At 43.3% G+C, this 20,942-nt stretch overlaps 1 long non-coding RNA gene across 1 annotated transcript; it reads right to left on the bottom strand.

Annotated features, from left to right (window-relative positions):
* Positions 1 to 1,814: 1,814 nt before the first annotated feature.
* LOC311584489 lies at positions 1,815 to 5,424 on the bottom strand. The gene is made up of 4 exons (XR_014774911.1): positions 4,962 to 5,424; positions 4,713 to 4,866; positions 3,847 to 4,027; positions 1,815 to 2,147 (listed from the first exon to the last, which is right to left on the bottom strand). It is a non-coding gene; the product is annotated as an uncharacterized lncRNA (long non-coding RNA).
* Between the last annotated feature and the right edge of the window lie 15,518 nt (positions 5,425 to 20,942).

Here is a 20,942-nt window from a genome sequence, read left to right as displayed (position 1 = left end):
TCTCAATCAGCCACTCCATCTAATTGTCTACTATGTGATTATGTGAGCCTCTTGATGCTGCCGGTGCGGCTGTGGAATCCCGGTAAACCCGCTTCACAGGGCAGCCGGCATCTTCTCCGAGGAGAAGGCATTTGGTCCTGTCTTCTATTGAAACTCTATTTCCAGAATGAAGTCGGCTCCTCTAATGGGCAGAACTTTACATAACGCCTGGATCCCAACAGCCAACAGGCCCAACTCCGCAGGTCTTTAGTGAATGTCTTGGTGAACACAGGAGTTCTGGCCTCAAATCAAGGCGGGCCAGTCCCGCAGGCATGCGTGGGTGCTCTAAAGCACGGGTGGTCTTGCCCAGACCTCATCTTTTCTTTAGCCATAGTCTCACATCCAAACAAAACTCTGCCTTTCGGTTTGAAGAAGGAAGGCAAATACAATCTTGTTCTGATTCATTGAAAATCAGCTTGGGGTTTATTTTATCCTGAAAATAAACAGAAAGTTAATTCTGTCCTACAGAAGGATGCACCACGCGGTAACTTGCAGGTTGTCACGGGACAAATCGATACCAGAGGGAAAACAACAGGCATCCAACAGGCATCCTGTACCTGTTTCCAACTCCACCGTCCTTCTTACCGATTGAGCACCTCTGGTCTGCGGCCACCCGCGTTCTGGGCTCTGTCTTTATAACTCCACCATATACTCAGTGGACAGCAGCCAAGGATGGAAGGCCCAGGTGCTTCTTACTCTCATATTTTCAAGCAGGAAACCTTTTTTTTTTTTAAGATGTATTTATTATGTATACAATGTTGTGTCTGCATGTACACCTGATCACAAGAAGAGGGCACCAGATCTCATTATAGATGGCCGTGAGCCACCATGTGGTTGCTGGGAATTGAACTCAGGGCCCTGGAAGAGCAGCTAGTGCTCTTAACCTGTGAGCCATCTCTCCAGCGCCCAGAAAACCTTTTTCTTCCTGTTTTGATACATACTCTCACTACACAGCCCGTGACCCCAAGGTCACAGTCCCTGTCTCAGCCTTGTGTGTGCTGGCACTGCCGGAGCGCACTACCATTCCCAGTGAAAACGGCCTCACAGAACAAGACCTCTTGCCTCAGAAAAGCAAAGGTGCTTTGGACTCTAGGGAAAGTGTCTTCTTATTAATACCTCATGTCCGACAAGTCCTGCTTGCTCAAGAGCTGTGGACTTACCTGTGTATGGGCACGTGCTCTGAAATATACAAAAAGACAGGGAGGAAAAGAAACCTGAGCAAACGACCATCGATTTGAGTACTGTTTTCAGGACAGCACAGAGGCAAAGCCTGGCATCACACAGACCATCTTAGAGAGTGACTTCATAGACACACACACACACACACACACACACACACACAATTGTGTGACCGCCGCTTTCCTTCCTTCCTTACCTTCAACATCAGTTGGAGGTTACTTTTAATTTGGAAGCCACTGCTTCCCACATGTGAATTCTATTTAAACTGCAGCAACGATGTCGCAGAGGTGTAGTACACAGGGCTGTGACTGTTCCGTGATGGCTGCTTCATCACAGCTGTGGGCAATGTGTTTCACAAAGACGACTCCCGCTTTTATCAGCCCTGCTAAAACTTTAACTCTTCTTGAAAAATGGATACAGAAAAGCCATTGACCCACAAAGCCAAGACTTTATGTGTTTTCCAGTTAACAAATAAATCCTGAATTCTTGCCTGTTACCATCACATCTGGTTGCAAGTCCAATGCATGATGTATGATAAGCCAGCCTGAAAATTAAACTAAGGGGGCGGGGTGTGTTGGTGATCAAATACAGTGAGGGTGGTTTCCTGGTTTGAAATAAAAGCATGGGCTTACTGTGTGTTTGACTTTTAAATATTTGAAGAAAAAATAGCCCGGGTCAAAGGTAGGAATACATTTTTTTTTCATTAAAAGTTTTAAAACATTGCCTGCTCTTATTTGGGTTGGATTAAAGCAAATCATTAGCTTTACAGTAACCTGGGTCAGAGATGGCCGGGTGGAGCGAATGGCTGCGTGCCCAGCAGACCCACTCTGCAGGAGAACAGCCCCGGGTGGCCTTCTTCCCAGGTGTTCTCCACCATGGAGCTCAGTTCTCTCCTTGTGGGGTCTTCATGAGTCACTGTTGAATTTTCACTGAAGAGAGAAATTTTCCCAGGCAGGGGAAAGACAACAGCAATTGGCACCAGGAAGTAAAGAGCTGTGTTCAGCACGCTATGAAATCACTTCTTCTAGTCTGAATCTTTCAGCCATCATGTGCAGATGTAGCTCCTGCAGGCTGCGCGCCGGGCATCTCTCTGGGTCCTGCTTGGCCGCACTTCCCCCCCGAGTGCCTGCTGGACTTATGGCAGTGTGGACCCCCTTGGGTCAGGAAGGAACATGGGGAGAAAGCAGTTACCCACAGTGGCTGATGGCTTGAGAGCTCATGTGGATGAGGCATTTGCTGTCTCTTCCCTGCTAATTTTGAGACAACACAGAGGCTCTTTCCAAGCTGATTATCTACAGCTCTAAAGCCGAACCTACAGTCAATGAACCTAAGTGCCCAGCACGCCTTGCCCGCTCAAGGGCTATGTGTGGGTGCGTGTTTGAAATGAACAAAACGAGACAAGGGGGGGGGGCAGAAATCCCTGAGAGGGTAACCATCAGCCTGAATGTCATATCTGAAATGTGATGTGTGGGTATTTTCAGAAACATGCACAGATTCTTAACCTAAGAAGTAGGATATCTATGCCGACACCTTATCTCAGATATCCTGACTAGTACGGCAATAAACGTGGTGTGCACCTATGTCTTTGCTGTGCTGGCTGAAGAGTCCTTCAAGCATTTACTTAGGAGTGGCATAGCTGGACCACTTCACAGACTGTTGTTCTGCGTCTGTGTTTTCTTTTCTGATATGTGTTCTGTTTGTGCTAAAGAAATTATTAGCTTGAAGTTGGTGTGATTCCCATTTCTTTGATATCCGAAAAAGAAACAAGGGAGTATGCTCCATGGTCCAGAGCCACATGACACTTTTTAGATCCAGCGATCAACATTGTGTTCATATTTAGTGAAACAAATACAAAATGGAAGAAAAAAACTAAATTCTGTCATAGAAATCACAAAGGAGAACTGGACAGTATATTTTACTGTAAAGAAATTATGAAAGAATAGATCCTACTCCCATTATTTGGCAAATATTGACAAAATGTCTGTTGTCGTGCATTTAGAAGCTGCCTAGAGCAAGGAAAGGTAGGGAGAATGCATCAGTGGCACATAAGAGCTTGCTTTCAAGTCCCAGATCACCTTCAGCAACTTGGCAATTGTTGCCAAGGCTCACCTCCCAGTCTTTGCAGTGGGCATGTCTTAGTTCTATTGCTGTGAAGCGATACCATGACCAAGTCAACTCTTATGAAAGTAAACATTTAAATTGGGGCTGGCTTACAGTTTCCATGGTTTAGCCAGTTGTTATCATAGTGGGAAGCATGGCAGCGTGCAGGCCAACATGGTGCTTGAGAAGGAGCTGAGAGTTCTACATCCTGATCTACAGGTAGCAGGAAAAAGAAAAAGGAGGAGGAGGAGGAGAAGCAGAAGGAGAAGAAGAAGAAGAAGAAGAAGAAGAAGAAGGAGAAGGAGAAGGAGAAGGAGAAGGAGAAGGAGAAGGAGAAGGAGAAGGAGAAGGAGAAGGAGAAGGAGAAGAAGAAGAAGAAGCAGCCTGGTATGGACTTTTTGAAGCATCCCATCCACCAAGCTAAGGGTCTCCCTGGTACTCAATGGCTTCAACATGCTTACAATGTTGCTTAGCACACACAGAGGTAACAAAACCCACAACAATTTAACAGGCTTGCAGATGACTAACCTTTAAACAAACACTATGACTTTTCTTGACTATTTTCTTCACCAGATGGTAACATTCTTACAAGTAGAAGTGTGGTCAGCTGCCTAACTTCTCTTTGCTTCCTGTGTCTCCCACTCCTGTGTTTGGGCATCTGTTCCCAGCAGAGGTAAGTATTGAATATCTATGTCTTATGCTTAGTCATCTGCAGCAGAAAAAGGGGTTGAAGCTGAAAGGTTGGGTGCGTTTAATGTGAATCTCTCCCTACCTTCTCCCCTCCCCGTGTGTATAAAACTTAGGGAGGGGGAAATACCAGAATGAACAAAAGGAAGGAAATCAAGAGCTCCTGAAAAAGAAAGAAAGAAATAGCAACATTCTTGCTTAGGGGGGAGTAATTTAAATCAACAACAGCCTTATCAGCTTCAAACTGAATAGAGAATGGCTGAATTTCCTGAATTATTTTTTATAGAGGGCAAAACCTTCCAGCCCCATTTACTAGATAGAAGGTAAAGCCAAATCTTAACAATGTGAGTGGGGATTATTTTAAACTATGCCTTGCCTTGGGATAAAAAACACATAGACTCTTCAAGGTGAAACTTGAAATATTGGCTTTCAGTTACTGATTATATTTTATGGCGACTCGAACTCAGTTTTACTTGGCTTTTGAGTTCTACTGTTTGATGCTTGGGGCTGTACATGGCTGCCGTAAGAGATGGGCTTTAGAAATATCTCAAGAGAAAAATCTAAAAAGAAACAAAAATGACCTTTCTTCTCCCTGAAAACTTAGAAAATCTCTTTGGATATTTTCTCAAGCTGATCAAGAAGCTTATCTGTTGGGTGCCATTTTTGTAACATTTCAATAATAGTGACTGATGAGCGCTCAAGCTCACCTGTTGCCCGTGGCTACACTGCGTTTCACAGAACATGAAGTGTAGCTTTTCTGAGATGCAGTGAGTCTTTTTTGCTCTTTCTGGAGAGGGAGTAGTTTGATTCCTTCCAGTTACAGTTTTTTCATTCATTGTTATTTAGGTTTCTGATGTCAATCTAAGTAAACAATGAGAAAAAAGACTATATATATATATATATTTCCACCGCCTAAGCTGTGGGAGTACAGAGTTGGATCATGACATTTTACTTACAGCATATCGGAGATGAAGCCCGGGCCTTAGTGCATGCTAGGCTAACACTTTATCAGCTCCTGAGAATGGAACTTTTAAGCCTTTCTGGTGTGGTTCTGTGGTGAGGGAAGACTTTAAATGACTCTAGGTAGAGGGGATTCTGTTGAGAGATTGGATCCCGGGCTCTCGTGTACACAGATGCTGATCTTGTTGCTGGTCAGGGTGAGTGAAAGGCCTTCTGACAGTGCCTGCGCCCTCTGAGTGGCCCACGGCATAACGGGCACGTGATAGGAAGTGTTGCTCGTTACTGTTTAGAACAGCTATGGCACTATCCTTTAACATTCCAAATGGAAATTTCTGGGTACTTATTACCTCCCCTGTTGCCTTGGGGGTTCAGTAAGGACTCGGCATCAAAGTTTTCCTAAAATAACTCATTTTAGGGAAATTGTTCATTGTTGCTGCCATGAAGTAATAATGTAACATCCATGTGGTATCATGGGGAAAAAAACCAGGAATATTAACTGGCATATGCAGCCCATGGCACCTTTATGCTATAGTTATGATATAGGCATGTTGAAATGAAAAGTGAAAACTACTTAAGTGTAAGCCTGACATTTTTCAGGATAAGGGAAGTAAAAGACGCGAGGCCCCGGTTTCAGGCGGTGGTCAGAATGGTGAGGGTGGTGAGTTCATGAAGTTTATTCATGGAATACAGAGAACAATCATGCTGAGGGAAATCTCTGGGCCTAGATTTTATAGGTCAAGTCCCTGTGGTTCAGCCGGAGAGAAATGGTCAGGCGGAAGGTGGCTGTGAAAAGCGCTCATGCGTTAGTAAGATCAGGTGGTAAGACCAATGCGGTAGAGACCGTAGTGGGGTGGTGGGGGCAGGGGTCCTATGTCTTGGAAACAGTAGGTCAAACAGCATAAACGCCAAGCCAGGGCCTGAATAAGGACTGAGAGGTGGCCATTGATCTGCCTGAGGGGAGCGTCCTTGGAAGAGAGATAGGACCTAAAGTGAAGTAGGCTGAAAGAGTTGAGGGACTGGCAACGATATAGACGACAGTCTCAAGGCCACCAGCATCTCACTTACCAGGTTCATGCTGTGTCTTTAGAGCATGGAAAACAAGACAGAAAAGAAAGATGGTTAAAAATACCTCACACTGTAGCTAACCGGTTAAAGCAGGTCCTCAGGAAGACTTTGGGGGGGGCACCCGGCTGTGCTGTGGAGACCTCACAGAAGGGCTTTGTAAACACCCACTAAAGCAGTCTCCCTCAACCCCCTCTACAAACTTAAATCTGTGTTTTAACTGCTCTGGCGTTAGTCCACAAAAATAATTAGCATTCCTCGAATTAATAAATCCTTACTCCTTTCGCCTGTGAGCTAGCTCCGGGAGTTACCCATGTGTGGGGTAGCCTTTGCAGATCGATTCCTCGGCGTTGGCTTGCCTGCCCTCTTGGCTTTGAAATCCAGCCTACTTTTTCTTTATCCTCTGGCAGTGCAGACTATTGGACATTTGCCATGAGGCCCCCAGAGTAAAATTCCATGGAGCTTAGACTTTAAGTCAGATCGTCTGAGATATCCTCTGACTTTGGCAACAAAATCCATTTAAGGTATATTTTCTCTCTTTTGTTTCTTTTCGGTGGGTGGCGTGGGCCATGATTTAGCCGTTTTAATCTCAATCCGTAAGACAACAATAGAGAAAAGAGTTCATTTCATTGACATATTTTAAATTATTCTGTATAAATCCTGCTGATAATTCTATTTTTTTTAATGCAATACAAATAAGGGTCAGAGTGTTAAAGCAACATACTTAGGGTCGTGGGGACCATGAACAGCACAATGGAGCGAGAGCCTGTGGGCTCCTAGGCAGACCCAGAATAACATGGCAGGCAGCTGACAAGGTACAGCAAACAAACATGTCATTTCTTTCCTTCCCTTCTTTTTCTTTAAAAATCACTGCATCCTTTGTCATCTGGCAGCAAGCAGCAGCGGGGCTCCATGATCGTGAGTGATATAATCTGGGCTGTCTTAAAGCCTTACTATCTGCTTGTGTGAGGGGATCTGGCTGCCCAGCGAATGAAATCTCGTTTCTGCCTGCCTCAACTGTCATCTTCTAAACCAGCTGTAATTGGCTCATTTTGTAATTATCCCCTCTGTCAAGAGAATTAGTCTGAAGGGCTTCTTCAACTTCTACATTGCATGGACCAACAAACCATGTCCTGGGCAACACGTAAAGCAACGAGGAACAAAACCAAACCCCAACAAACTCAGTTCAGAACTGGTATGTCATTTGTCCCAGAGGCTGGCTAGTTTTAGTTTTTATAAATTTAAATATAAAACATATGAAGATTCTTTTGAAATTGAACCTCTAAGCTTCCTTTAGAAGTGGAGGGTCTGCCTGTGTCAGTTCAATTAAACATGGCATGGGATTCCCAGGGTAGAAATTTGAGCTTTTTGGAGAGCGTTAGGTGGTTGAAGTGAGGGGACCATTAAAAAAAAAAAAATCAGAGATTTGGAAAGCTTATAGTTCTTATCGGGTCTTATTTACACTCTTGGGGGGGGGGGCAGCTTGTAAAACAAATTAAGATGTGTCCCTGCCTCTCTCTGACTCCCATGATGCTTTGCCAGCTCCTGTCTGTGGTGATAACCCTACAGGGTTAAGCCTGAGACAATGGCATTCTGTTTCAGAGCAAGCAGTCCTATTCAATCCTGGAGATCCTTTTCTTTCTTGTAAGTGGTATTTTTTTTTTTAATGCAAGAGTAGAGCTGAATAAAGCATCCAGTACCCAGCTGAAATAAAGTGTGTCAATGAAGTGGACACGTAAGTGGGCCTGAGTAGGCTTGGACTATAGCTTAGTAGTTTTGGGGGGGGGGACCTTTCTTACTCTGAGCAGTTGAAGCCCTGTCTCAGAAGTCACACGCATAGGGTGGAGGTTGGCCTGAGGCGTGTGCTTTTTATTTGCTGTGGATGGATGATGCTCTTGCAAATAAGTTTTGAGTTTCAAGGTTTGAAAGTTGTCACTGTGAGACGTAGCCTGTGTTTTCATTGGGTGGTTTTATTTTTTTTCTCTCACTGAATTGAAAAGTACTGCTCGTACTAATGCTGAGTTGCTTAAAAGACACGGAAAGGTACAACCAGAAAGCAACAGTCTCATATCAAACCCACCTCGCACAGGTAACTCCTTCCTGTGAACACCTGGGACTTCATTTCTTCTGTGTTTTAAAAAATGTCCATACTGGAGCTGGATAGATAATTCATGAGTTAAGAATACTGGCTGCTCGTTCAGAGGACCTGAGTTCAATTCCCAGCAGCCACGTGGCAGCTCAGAACTGGATGTGACTCCAGTTCTGACAAGTCCTCTTCTGACCTCCGATGGCACTAAGCAAAAAAAGAGGTGCTCAGACAAAGATACAGGCAAAACCACCATTTACATAAAAGAATAAAATAATCGAAACAAGTATTAACAAAGTAAATCTTACTTTTAAAAAGGCAGTACTATCAGAGCAACATAAACATGGAGCTACAGCAGCGTAGTAAAACAATGGTGAAATAATTATGAAAGCAGCCAGCACCTACCAAGGACCATGACAGAAATAATACATTGTGCTTTATATAAGCATTCACAGCAAAGAGTATTATGCATGACCCTCTTACTGTCCAAATGACTAAGACACAGAACGAAGCCAGCCCAGGAGCGCCTACATGTAAAAAGCCAATGTATCTTCCACTGCCACATCCACTGCCACATCATTAATATTTAAATCATACTTTAGAAGCAGTGCAGCTTTCTTCCCTTTCCACGAATTTGTAAGGATCTCCCACGTCAATGCTTCATCGTAAGTGTGATTCCTTTTAAGCAGTTTGGCTATTTCCTACCATAAGTCAGATGTTTACACTCATTGTAGGTTTTTGAGAGGACAATACTGCTATAGCAGATTTAGATTTATGTAAATGTCAGTATCGCTTTCTCAGGGTGGCTTTCTAGGGATAGAATTTCTGTTTGCTCCAAGGACATCTTAATGTCAAACTTTTCTCAACTAAAATGAGTACCAATTCACTTTGAGAAGAAAATGTGTCTACACACGAAACTCCAAGCCTTTAAAAGTCAGCTAACAGGAAGGTGTACCTATATTCTCGAGGCTTTTATGATGTGATGAGAGGCAGCAGCAGGCTCAGCCGTGGGGAAGCCATTCTCTGACTCAGGCCTGACCTTTGCTCATTCATAGATTACTGCCTTATCTTTGTGTGAAACTCCTGGACTTAATCCACATCAGAGTTGCCCATTGATTGTGACTAAGCTGTGTCCTCAGAGAAGCTTTTAGGGAAACGCAGCGAGAAGAGAAAGTGGGCCAAGGGATGGCAGAGCACATGCAGGTGCTTACAAGGCTCTGTGTGAAATGTTGTTTTTAATCATAATTCTTATTGACATCTTTGTAACCCAACAATAAAAGAACAGAAAATAAAGTGTGGCTCCTAAGGAGCAGTTATTACAAATATGGGAATGTCCAGGTGCGTTGTGAAGTCAAGACGAACCACCACAAATGCTTTTGCTGTGGAAGCAGAATCCAGCCCTGAAGATGTGACTGGACCGCACCTGACATCTTGGTGGCAGGCGTCTCAGATACTGAAAAAAAATTTTTAAAAAATATTTTAGTGGACCATTTTTACTAGTTCTCTCTGTGTCTCTGTGTCTCTGTGTCTCTGTCTCTGTCTCTGTCTCTCTCCTTTCTCTGTGTGTGTCTGTGTGTGTGTGTGTGTGTGAGTGTGTGTGTGTGTACATGTATATACATATGTCACAGTACACACATGGAGGTGAGAAGGTAATAAGAGGGATGCAGTTCTTCCCTTCCATCATGTGGGTCCTGGGGTGGGACTCATGTCAACACGCTTGGCAGAAAGTGCTTTTCCTGGCTGAGCCATCTTGCTGGCCTTTAGTGCTGCTCTTCTGTCTTTCATGATGTCCTCAGCAATCCCATCCTCAAGCCCTGCCCTGAGGTGTTCTACACACACACACACACACTTTCTTCTCTTTCTCAGGTAGAGTTTTTAGAGTCTCCATTTTGTTCAATGTCTTTTCCTGTTCTTCAAAAGGTAGGCAATTATACACACACACACACACACACACACACACACACACACACACACACACAGAGAGAGAGAGAGAGAGAGAGACAGACAGACAGACAGACAGACAGACAGACAGAGACAGAGACAGAGACAGAGACAGAGACAGAGAGAGACGCACAGAGATTTTATTAAACAATAAGTCTAACCCTAGGATGACACTTTAAAACACTATGTAATGTCCGCCTGCATTCCTTGTCTCCTCCTAGTGTTTTCTCAGTGCCTCCTTTCTTGGGCAGCCTTTCCCACCTGGGCACAGTCTTGGGCAGCCTTTCCCACCTGGGCACAGTCTTGGAAGCTTTTCCCACTTGGGCACAGTCTTGGGAAGCTTTTTCTACCTGGGCAAAATCTTGGGCAGCCTTTTCACCTGGGCTCAAATTTGCCATGACTATTTTCTGAAAAAAAATGACAGCTAAGTAATTGAATGAGCAAACTCAAGCTAAATGAAAGGGCATGTTCCTGGCTCTAGTAGACTGAAAAATGAAAGTAGGGGATTAAAGACCTGGTGACTACAATGAGAATATATAAATATATAATAGAGGTCAGGATTTTCTAGGAGATTAAGTTTCTGCAGCTCTACCTTCCCTTAAATAACACTCAAATGTCCCCTTTTCCAATGCTCCCTCAGGGACGGCAAAAGCTTGTGTAACGTTACCTGTTATAAAGAATCTATTCGTCCTTTATTCAGAAGCTTAAATTCTTGACTTTCAAGGAACATTGTGGAAAGAACTCCCCCCTGGCGAGTCTCTGAATACCAAAAAGCCATGGGTTCCAAATATGGCTGCACATCTAAATCCCCTAGGGAGCTTTGTAAAAAAATGCATCAGGGCCTGGGAATTTATGTTTCTCAAAAGCTCTCCAATTGATTTTGATCCTCAGCCAGCTTTGTGGACTGCTGTTAAAGTGGCTGCTGGGACATTAGCTAAGTTAGTTTCTATGCCTTCTGTGGACAGTCAATAGGTAGCTAACAGCTACTGTACATAGATGCTGTGGCTGTTGTCATGGCATTTCATAGGGGAAGAAAATTGTCTTGGTTTCTGAGTAGCAGAAGGTAGAATCAAAATAAGAGTCAGAGCCCTATTCTTATCTGGCCTCTCAACTAAATGATGATGATTAGGTGCTAAATAGGTGTGGAACAGACTAAAGTTGAAAACTCACACTTGCGAATATTTTATGGTATATTTATCACAGTGAAAACACTGGGTTTTGTCATATTTTCCAGCACAGTCTGTTCAGGTTGCTATAACAAAGTACTTTTCACTAGATAGTTTAAAATAATGGAAATTTATTGGTCACGGTTTGAGAGAGTGGGAAGTCGGAGATCAAGGCACCAGGTAAAGGCTGTTCATCGCAGAGTGGACAGAGAGGGGGCTTGTTCTGTGCGAGCCCTAATCTTATTCTGAAGGAATTTCAAGATCTAAGTATCCTCTAAATACTCTGCCTCCTAATACTGCTACATGGAGCACTAGGGTCCATCACGAATTTGGGGAACATCAACAAGGCAAGTGTTCCACCTTGGAACTACATCCAGACAGAGCCCATCAGCCTTCCCTCCCTCCCTCCCTCCCTTCCTCCCTCCCTCCCTCCCTCCCTCCCTTCCTCCCTCCCTCTCTCTCCTTCTTTCTCTTCTTTCTTTCTTTCTTTCTTTCTTTCTTTCTTTCTTTCTCTTTCCCTGAGACAGGGTTTCTCTGTGTAGCCCTGGCTGTCCAAGACTCACTTTGTAGACCAGGCTGGCCTTGAACTCACAGCGATCCGCCTGCCTCTGCCTCCTTGAGTTCTGAGATTAATGGCGTGCATGAGCCACCACATCCAGCCTGTCACATTTCAAAAGTAGTATCTACTGTTTTGTAGGGTTTCTTCCATTTTCAGTTTAGCTGATGTATTTTTTTATGTTTGGACTAGAGCTATGAGTCCTGGAGACGTATTTCCTGTGGCAAGAGCTGAGGACTATAAAATGTTGGCAGCATCCCTGCCCAGGGCCAGATCTTCTACACACCCTCCAACTCTGAAAGGCTCAAACTAATCATCAGCTGTAGAAAAGAATACAGAGAGGTGGTGCACCTTCCAAGATGAATACTGGATTTGGGGAGCTGCCAAAGTCTTATTATAACCACTCTCTGAATGGTAACCCCCCCCCACACACACACACTTTAGAAAGACCTTTCTTGGATAGGAGCTGAATTCCAAGTCTGTGAACTCTCTGTAGTACTGGGATGTCCCCCAGTGTCTTGGTCTGGGAAGGGGCAGCTATAAGCAAATGTTTGTAACGGGTAATTGAAGCAGCGGGGCTGCACTTGCAGTTTTCTCTTGTTTCTAAAAATTAAATTGACATGTAGATAAGTGGAAAGCAATCTAGTTTGAAACTATCAACCTGAGTCTAACGGGGGACTTAGATTTGAATATGTGAAATAATTTATTTTTGCCTTCATTTCTCTAGGCCCAGAAAATCCAGTTCTGGATTTAACATAAATATTTTTTTAAAATAATTGTGTTGTTATGAAATTATAAGCAATGATTATGGTGAACGCACTAGCTCATCTGAGATGTGTTAAAATTCCTTGGGTGAAACGGAGGCACAAGTGGAATGCTACAAGTCCCATATTGAAAAGCTGAGTATGCATCTCAGAAAGACTGGTGAGACAGAAGGTACTTTTAAAAATTAGAATGCCTGGTTTAATCCTAGAATTTCAGGGATTTACCATGTGTATGGTCCAAGTAATCTTTATTGCTATTCATTATTTTGCTGGGTTTTGTTTGTTTGTTTAGTTGAGACAGGGTTTTATGTAAGCCAGGCTGGTCTGGCGTTCGTTGTGTAATACAGACCGGCCTGGATCTTCTGACGGTTTTTACTTCGACCTCCCACATGCTAGAATTACAGGACCAAGTCACCATGCCTGGCTTACTTGCGAACATTACACATCATTTCTGATCGTAAGTTTTACAGGTCTTTTAGAAAGTTCATTCTTTCCGTTAATAAAACTGTGAAGTATTGCTAACATACAGTTCACAACTATATTCTGATAATTTTGCTAACAATTCAGAGAATGCTTGACCATCTTTTTTCCAGTTTGTATAAGTAGCTTATAAAAATCTTAAAAAGTTTTATCGCTGTTTGGAAGCTCACACTTTTTTTAGTTGTTGTTGAGGTTTTTTTGTTTGTTTGTTGTGTGTGTGTGTTTGGTTTTTGTTTGTTTGTTTGTTTGTTTGTTTTTAGTAAAATCACACCTCTGATCCCAAGAGAAAGAATAGTTTTAATATGGGAGCTGATTCTATTTGTACTAGAAAATGACGTCATAGAGGAATATGTATGTAATTAGATGACTAAAACTCTCTACCTGCCCAAGATGTTCTCAGCTATTTCGCTGGCACGAAAGTTACAACGCGTTGAAAGGCAGTTGCATTGTGATACGTATAATCAACACGTTTCCTGCAGCTGAAGACCTGCTCATAAGCAGCATTGAAAGAAAAATAAAGTGACATAATGTCTGGGAAGGATTTCTTCACAGAAGCAGGCTCAGGTCCATGATCTGTGGTTTTCCAAGCTCTCGGCTTCTTCAGGGAGGTTTGTTGACAGTTTTGCTCTTATAGTTAAAGAAGAGTCTACCAACTCGGTCTGAGTGGGTGGTACCTGCTCAACAGAACTGGGACCTTTGTTACCCTTGCTGACCAGAGAAGGAGGAGCAGCATGTCACCCTGACTAGAGCATCCTCTTACGGCCTTCATCCTGCTGCTTCTCATGACCCCTGTTGGATTTTCACTAAGCCCTGAAAGTACAGCATGAGATGCCCTTTCAAGGTCACTAATGGCAGGGTCATCGTGCGTCCCACTTTGCTGAGAGTGCAGTGGAACTTCGCGCTGGGCCAGGTGTGTCCTGAATAAACACAGCTGTCATTTCACATTGCGTTCTAGTCTGAGATCAATCCCATTTAAAAGTTAATTGTACTTAAAAAAAAAAAATGGAGGATGCAAAGCTGAGTGTGGTGGAGCACACCTTTAGTCCCAGCACATGGGAGGCAGAGGCAGGGGGATCTCTGAGCTCTAGCCCAGCCTGGTCTATAGAGTGAGTTCCAGGATAGCCAGGGCTACACAGAGAAAACCAAAGGGGGGTGGGGGAAACAAAACAGAACAACAAACAAACAAGCAAACCAAAGTGAGACTTTAATCTCAAAAGGGACAGGGGAGAAAGATTATAGCTAAAAAAACCCCTCCTATATGGTGTTAATAGTTCTAATGACTGGTAATAATCCATGTTCAAAAAAAATGTGGATTTTTTTTCTTGTGGTTACTTTCAAAGTCAGAGTGGTGCTAATCAACACAGAAATAGAAAAACACAGGTTTAAAAAAAAATACTTCTTAACCACCACAAAGCAAATGTCCATATGAGCCATATCTAGTTATATGGGAGGTACTTATCCACTGCTACCTGGAGGTGTGAGCTCTGGTATGTGTCATCTGCCCAAGCCCATGATACAACCACACCTATATCAGGCCAATTGTTGCAGACTGGGAATGAGACAAAATACGCACTATCGGCTCATAGGAGCTGGTTCCAGGCAACTTAATATACCAAGTGGCAAACTTAAAACCACAGAGCCATACACAGGAAAATGCCTGTTGTCCAGGTGTGGCTAGGCGTGGCCAGCGATTTCAGATATACCTCTTTTTACCTGGATATTGTGAAAAACAACTTCCAAAGGAGAGAAAGTAAGCTACGGTCAGATTGCAGCATCTTCTCAATAAGGCTTTGTCATTGCTTAAAAAGATGGATCCTTAAGAGTTGTATCATTTTTTTTAAATCCGAAATTACACTATGAGGGGTTCTCCTTCACAGAGTCGGAGGGTACTCATGGACCGCTCGGTAATCCAAAGCAGCAGACAAAACGCACACACGAATGAAGGAAGTTTGGAGAAGTTTGTCCATCAACTATAAAATGGGAGTCAGAGCTCATAGACTGTGTGTGTGATGTAACCCAAAGCATTCCTTCCATCCTTCCCTCTCCATCTCTCTCTTCTTTTTAAAAGTCCTTTTATTGTTGTGTGTGTATGGCTGTCTTCTCCACATGAGTGCCTGTGCACCACCTGTGTGCAGTACCCTTGGAGATCAGAAGAGGGCATTAGATCCCCTGGGACTGGAGTCGCAGGAGATTATGAGCCACCGGATGGGTTTGGGGTGGGGGTGGGGGGGGTCAAACCTGGGACCCCGGGAAGAACAGTCAGTGCTCTTAATCACTGAGCCATCGCTCCAGCCCCTTTTTGTTCTTTGCAAAAATGTAGCGTAGTCAAATTCTTGCTTTTGTAGGATCCAATTGATCTTTATTAGCACAAGCATAGCTAAAGAGTGGCTAAGACCGCCGTCCTGACAAGTTAATCGTGATGAATGGTGACACAGCCCCATGAAAGCATTTGTTTCCTCCTGTTGGCTACATGCATACAGGGCTTATACCTTCTCGGAATGCTGGTGTTGCTTCAGTGTGTCCTTAACACATTTCATCCTCAGGGTGAGGCCTTTATTCCCTTCATTTCTAGGTGAGCTTTGAAAGTCTTCCTTTGAAAAACAAACTTCAGTGTATATATTTAAGGTACGTGACTCGATAGCATAAAGATACGCATCTTTAACACAGGATATGCACATAGTAGTTTATTTGTATGTATGTGTGTGGTGTGTGTGTGTGTGTGTGTGTGTGTGTGTCTGTGTGTGTGTGTCTGTGTGTCTGTGTGTGTGTGTGTGTGTGTGAGAGAGAGAGAGAGGGAGAGGGAGAGAGAGAGAGAGAGAGAGAGAGAGAGAGAGAGAAACAGAGAGAGAGAGAGAGAGAGAGAGAGAGAGAGAGAGAGAGAGAGAGAGAGAAGCAGCTATCCTCCATGTGAGTGAGTATGGGTGCCCTCAGAGGCCATCAGCTGTCTAGGAGTTGGAGTGGTGGCCTCCAGGTATTGGTTCTCAGAGCAGGAAACATTCCTGACTGCCTACCCACCGTCTCTCCAGCCCCTGGTAAAGTTATCTCCACAGTGAACCAATGAAGCTACTCACTTCCTCACCTGCCCATCCATTCCCCTCTCTGCCAAGGGCAGGAACTGAAGCAGGGTTTTTATTTTTTATTTTTATTTATTTTTTGAATACTTCTTCAGTTTCTCTGCTTTCTTTTACTGTCTTCTTTCCTTTATACCTCTCTGATCCCCAAACACCACCTCCCCCCGCTGCGACTTCAGCTCTTTTTATAAAGAATTTTTTTTTAAAAAAAAAGGAAAAGGAATTCTAATTGAAACAGAAATACAGGAAATTCCAAAGCTAAGCTTCAGTTGCAGAGCTGACTTGGCCTGCAGTACGCTGTGCTGTGGGCTTCTCGGATGGACTGACCATGTAAGCAGAAGGTGGGCAGGTGTCCTGAGTTAGGCAAACCCGTGTCTCAGGTTGCAGCTGGGTTTGTTTATTTGTTTGTTTTGCTGCTCTTGGTAACAGTTCTCTTTGAAGGTTCCCAAGAAAGTCATCCTGCGTAAGGAAGGTCCAGTCTAAGCCTAAGATGGCTAAACTCTTCTCTGGCCACCATTGTTATCTGGGGACCTTGGAAGGCCTGCGATCTGAGATGTACTACAGCGTGCCAAGGAGGCAGCAGCAACAAGTGCCTCCCTCCTCCCAGAAGGGACCCTTCATGCACTGCCTTCCAGCAGAGGCCAGTCTGTGCCTATGGCTTCTCAAAACAAAGGAGGGGGCCTTGTTTTAGGTGTGTGACAACCACCGTTAACTAGCTTTAAGTTTCTTTCACGGATCGTATGTATACACCGTGTAAAGCCCATGTTTAGCAAGAGTCCTGTTGAGTCCTGCTACTGGGATTCCCCCCATGCTCTGTATCTTATCACCTTTAATACAAAATTAGGCTTCTGTTCCTCCACCGTCCCCTGTTGATATCGGGTCAACTGGCCTGTCCCCAGTCTTCAGCAAGGACCCAGTACTTGGCAGGCAGAGACAGGATGATGAGTTCAAGGCTAAGGGATGCTACAGTGTTAAAACCTGTGAGGTGGGCTAGGTAGGTGGTAGGTAGACAGATAGATAGATAGACAGACAGATGGATAGATGGATAATAGATAAACATGTATAGATGATAGACGATAAATAGATTATATATAGATAGGCAGATGTTAGATAAATAGATTGATGACAGATCAGTGGATGGATAGATAAATGACAGGTATACAGATAGATGATAGATGGATGGATGGATAGATAGATAGATGATAGATAGATAGATGATAGATAGATGATAGATAGATAGATAGATAGATAGATAGATAGATATCACGTTGGGTTGGGTTTACAAGAAAAATGGCCTTAAACTGCCACCTGTCTCTGCTGCATCATTGACATTAGTGATACTGAACTCTCTGTCTCCCATTGTGATAGGAGAGTGTCCTTCATGACATCTGTTCCTAACACTGCAACTGCTGCTGCTGTCCAGTTCTTTAGGACAAGGTGCGTCTGGCAGCAGGAGATGGGAGGGGGGAGGGTTAGGGAGAAATAATAGTCTCAAGTTTCCAGAAAGGTGAACTAAATAAGGGCTGCGTGTTATTTGGCATACTTGATACTGGCCACTGTCCCCGACACATCCATGGCTCTTCCTTTACTTGTCCTTGCCTCTCTCAAAATAACGTGCATTTGCTGCTTTGAATGGTATTTATTTGTGAGCATGGGCATTTAATTTCCTAATTTTCTACAATTAAAAGAAAAGCATCTGCACACAACTAGATTCATTGTTAATCCAACGTGGCTCCCATCTGACTTTACCCATCCTGCCTGGGCTATTTTTCTTAACCCAGAGCAGTGGCAACCTACCAGCAAATGTCTAACTCATGCCTATGCTATGGGTTTCCACTTCTGAAATCACATCTGTAACGCTTGATGACTTTATGATAATGGTGAAATTCTAGATTAACTTTGTACCCACCATGTAGGTAAGTAAACACACCGTGGTCAGACCCTGTGGTGTATATAAACTCCTTATGAGTTGACCTGACCTTTCATCTCTAGTCTCTGACCACCTGGCTTTCACTACCTCCCACCCCAGACCTGTGGTCCAGACTGCATGGCTGGGTCTTCATGTGCACTGAGTAGAGTTATCTTCTTGACTTCTGCTCAGTCTTTCTTTGGCTAGAACATTCTTCTCCCCCTCCTTATTGATATACTTGGAGTTTTCAAAAAAACTCTGTCAAAATGCTTTTTATCGTATATATTCACTTATTTGGAGTGTTGGAGATTTAACTCAAGGCCTCAAGCATGCTGAGCATGTATTCTATGGTTTCTTATTTTAGGGCTATAGAAAATTGTACCAAGTAGTACTTATTAAGCAGTCAGGAGGAGTTTGAAAAGTAGTAATGGGTAATAGCAGGAGATAGTCTACCAGGTTTCAATAGTGTTATTGTATTCATATGGAAAAATAAATGAATAGTAATTAAAGTAAGCTTTATAAAAGAATAGAAAAGCCTGTTGAAATAAACAGAGACACATGTTTCTGAAGACTCAGTCATAAAAAGGTTCTGAATTCTCCCAAAATTAGTTCTTAAGATCATGCTTTCCATGTTATAGTTTCAAAATTGCCTTTGAGACAAACTGGCAAACTGGACCTATCATGCCATAGAAATATCCAAGAAATGGCCCATCTTTAAGAGATGTAGAAGAAAAGGAGACATATGTCTTAACTGGATATCAAAACATGTAACAAACTATTCTGGAAATGGCCCGCTCATAGGTCAAAATTTGATCGCCAATAAATGTAGCATTTTCAAATTATTTGAAAAGTTGTCGTAGAGCTCTATTTTGAAAAATGAAACTGGCTTGCTTTTGTACTTTCCACCATTATAAAAAAGGCATGAAAAAGTTGCAACAAAGTTATAAACTAATATCTTTAATACATCTTTATAGGAAAATCAATAGAAACTTAACTCTAAAATAAACCATAAACAAAACAGGAAGAGAGGGAGAAGGAAAGGAAGGGTGGAAGACAGAAAGGAAAAAGCACACCTGCACATAAAAACTCCCGGCAGTGTTATGTGCTTCGTGGGTAGATGGAACTTTGGGAGCATCCAGTGTGATTCCCAGAGTCCTGGGCTACTGAAGGACACATACGTGGGTGCACATCAATGTGCCTTTAGCTTGGCAACCTCTCGGGGTGGGGGTGGGGGTGAAGGGACCAAGAGTCAGAGTTCATAGCTTTAATCAGTGCAGACAATGATCTCAGGCCTTAGTAACTCTCAGATACCTTAAATGCCCTAGTGTTTATTCCGGTATTAAGCTAATCAGGCAGTTGCAATTACTGGAAAGAGTCTGCATATGACTAGTTATTCAGGTGAAATAATTGTGGGCAGCTAGGTGAGCAGCCGTGCTGTGATGTCTCCACTGAAGAAACACGAAGGCTTGAGTGGCTGAGCCACACATGACATCCTTAGGTGTGTTTGAACCCAGGGTCCACACTGAGCTCTGTCTAGGCTCCGTGTCCTCTTCATAGCTGGGTGCCCTGAATTGTCCAGATAATTGCTTCAACACCTAACTTCTCTGTTAGCCTATAGTTAGATTTGTTGGAGAAAATGTTGGGGGCCTCTCTTGTTTATTCGAGGGCCAGACTGAAAGTGTGAAAAAGGATTCCGTTCAATGGCTGAGGCTGTCAATCCCTTATGAGGTTGATGAGGATCAGGTTACTCACTGTGCTACTTAGTATTTTTGTACACGAAATATCACATACATCCACCCACCAAAACTTAAGTCCCAGATCCTTTATTTTCTTTTTCAGCATGGGTATTTGGTCTGTATGCATATGCGTATCCCCACGAAACTAGAGTTACAGACAGCTGTGAGATGCATGTAGGTGCTGGGAATCGAACCCGGGTCCTTTAGAGGAGCAGCCAGTGCTCTTAACCCCTGAACCATCTCTCCAGCCCCTTGAAGGGTTTCTTAATTACACTAGAGTTTGAAAAATCATTTAAGCCATTGAGAGGGGCCGATGAGCATCTGTAGAATTTGGAGGGTCATCTTTTCTTAGGTGTGACCCAGAGGAGTCACAGATCGTTAGTCTCTAAGATCTGTGACAGAATCAGAGGAGGTTAAAATGTGGTAACGTGTACCTTGAAATATCCTAAATATCACCAATTCTCCCATTTTCAGAAAGTGGCTACTTTCTCTTTTGCTTTCTGTTTTAGTCTGCAACGCCATCTCCCTTACCTGCCTTGGACTTCTGGATCACAGTACCAATGACTGTATGATCTACAGAAAGAGCACAGACTTTGGCACCCACCAAGTCTAAACGTCAAAGCCTTGACCCGTCACCTCCTAGCTTACTTGCTTTGTGACCAAATGACTTAGCCTCCTTGTTTAGTAATATATGCCACAAGGCCTTTACTATGATAATTGTGGGCAATTTTACACACGGGTTAATAGTCCCTCTGTGTGTGTGTGTGTGTGTGTTTGTGTGTGTGTGTGTGTGTGTCCATCTGTGCTTCTGTGTGCTTGTGCTCATGGTACAGTGGTGCCCTGTAAAGGACCAGTGTCCTCAGTGGAGTACATAGTACCCTGGTGTGCTCACGTGGCCTCGTGGTTGTACCCCATCTTTAAGAAGCATCAAGCGAGCTCTGTCTATCTTCCCATTCTTTCCATGATACCCAGTGGGATGATTTGCACAAATTAGGCCTCCTCAAAAAGTTTGTTTCATTGAATTCTTGAGTCCTTTTTAAAATATAAGGACAAGATTAAAGATTCAAGTTGCAATGTTTGCTTATGTTTACCAGTATATATGAATTTCTTTTCAAAATAAAACATGATGCTGTACTGTATTTTCTTTCCTTACAAATCCAAAGCCAGTGTTTAACCTTAAGACTACTAGCTGCCTTGTTATGTCTG

The sequence above is a fragment of the Acomys minous genome (assembly GCF_964271855.1).
Source record: "Acomys minous genome assembly, chromosome: 15".
NCBI classification, from domain to species: Eukaryota; Metazoa; Chordata; class Mammalia; order Rodentia; family Muridae; genus Acomys; species Acomys minous.
The sequence above is the reverse complement of the archived record's forward strand: the minus strand, read 5'-3'. Positions and strand labels throughout refer to the sequence as shown.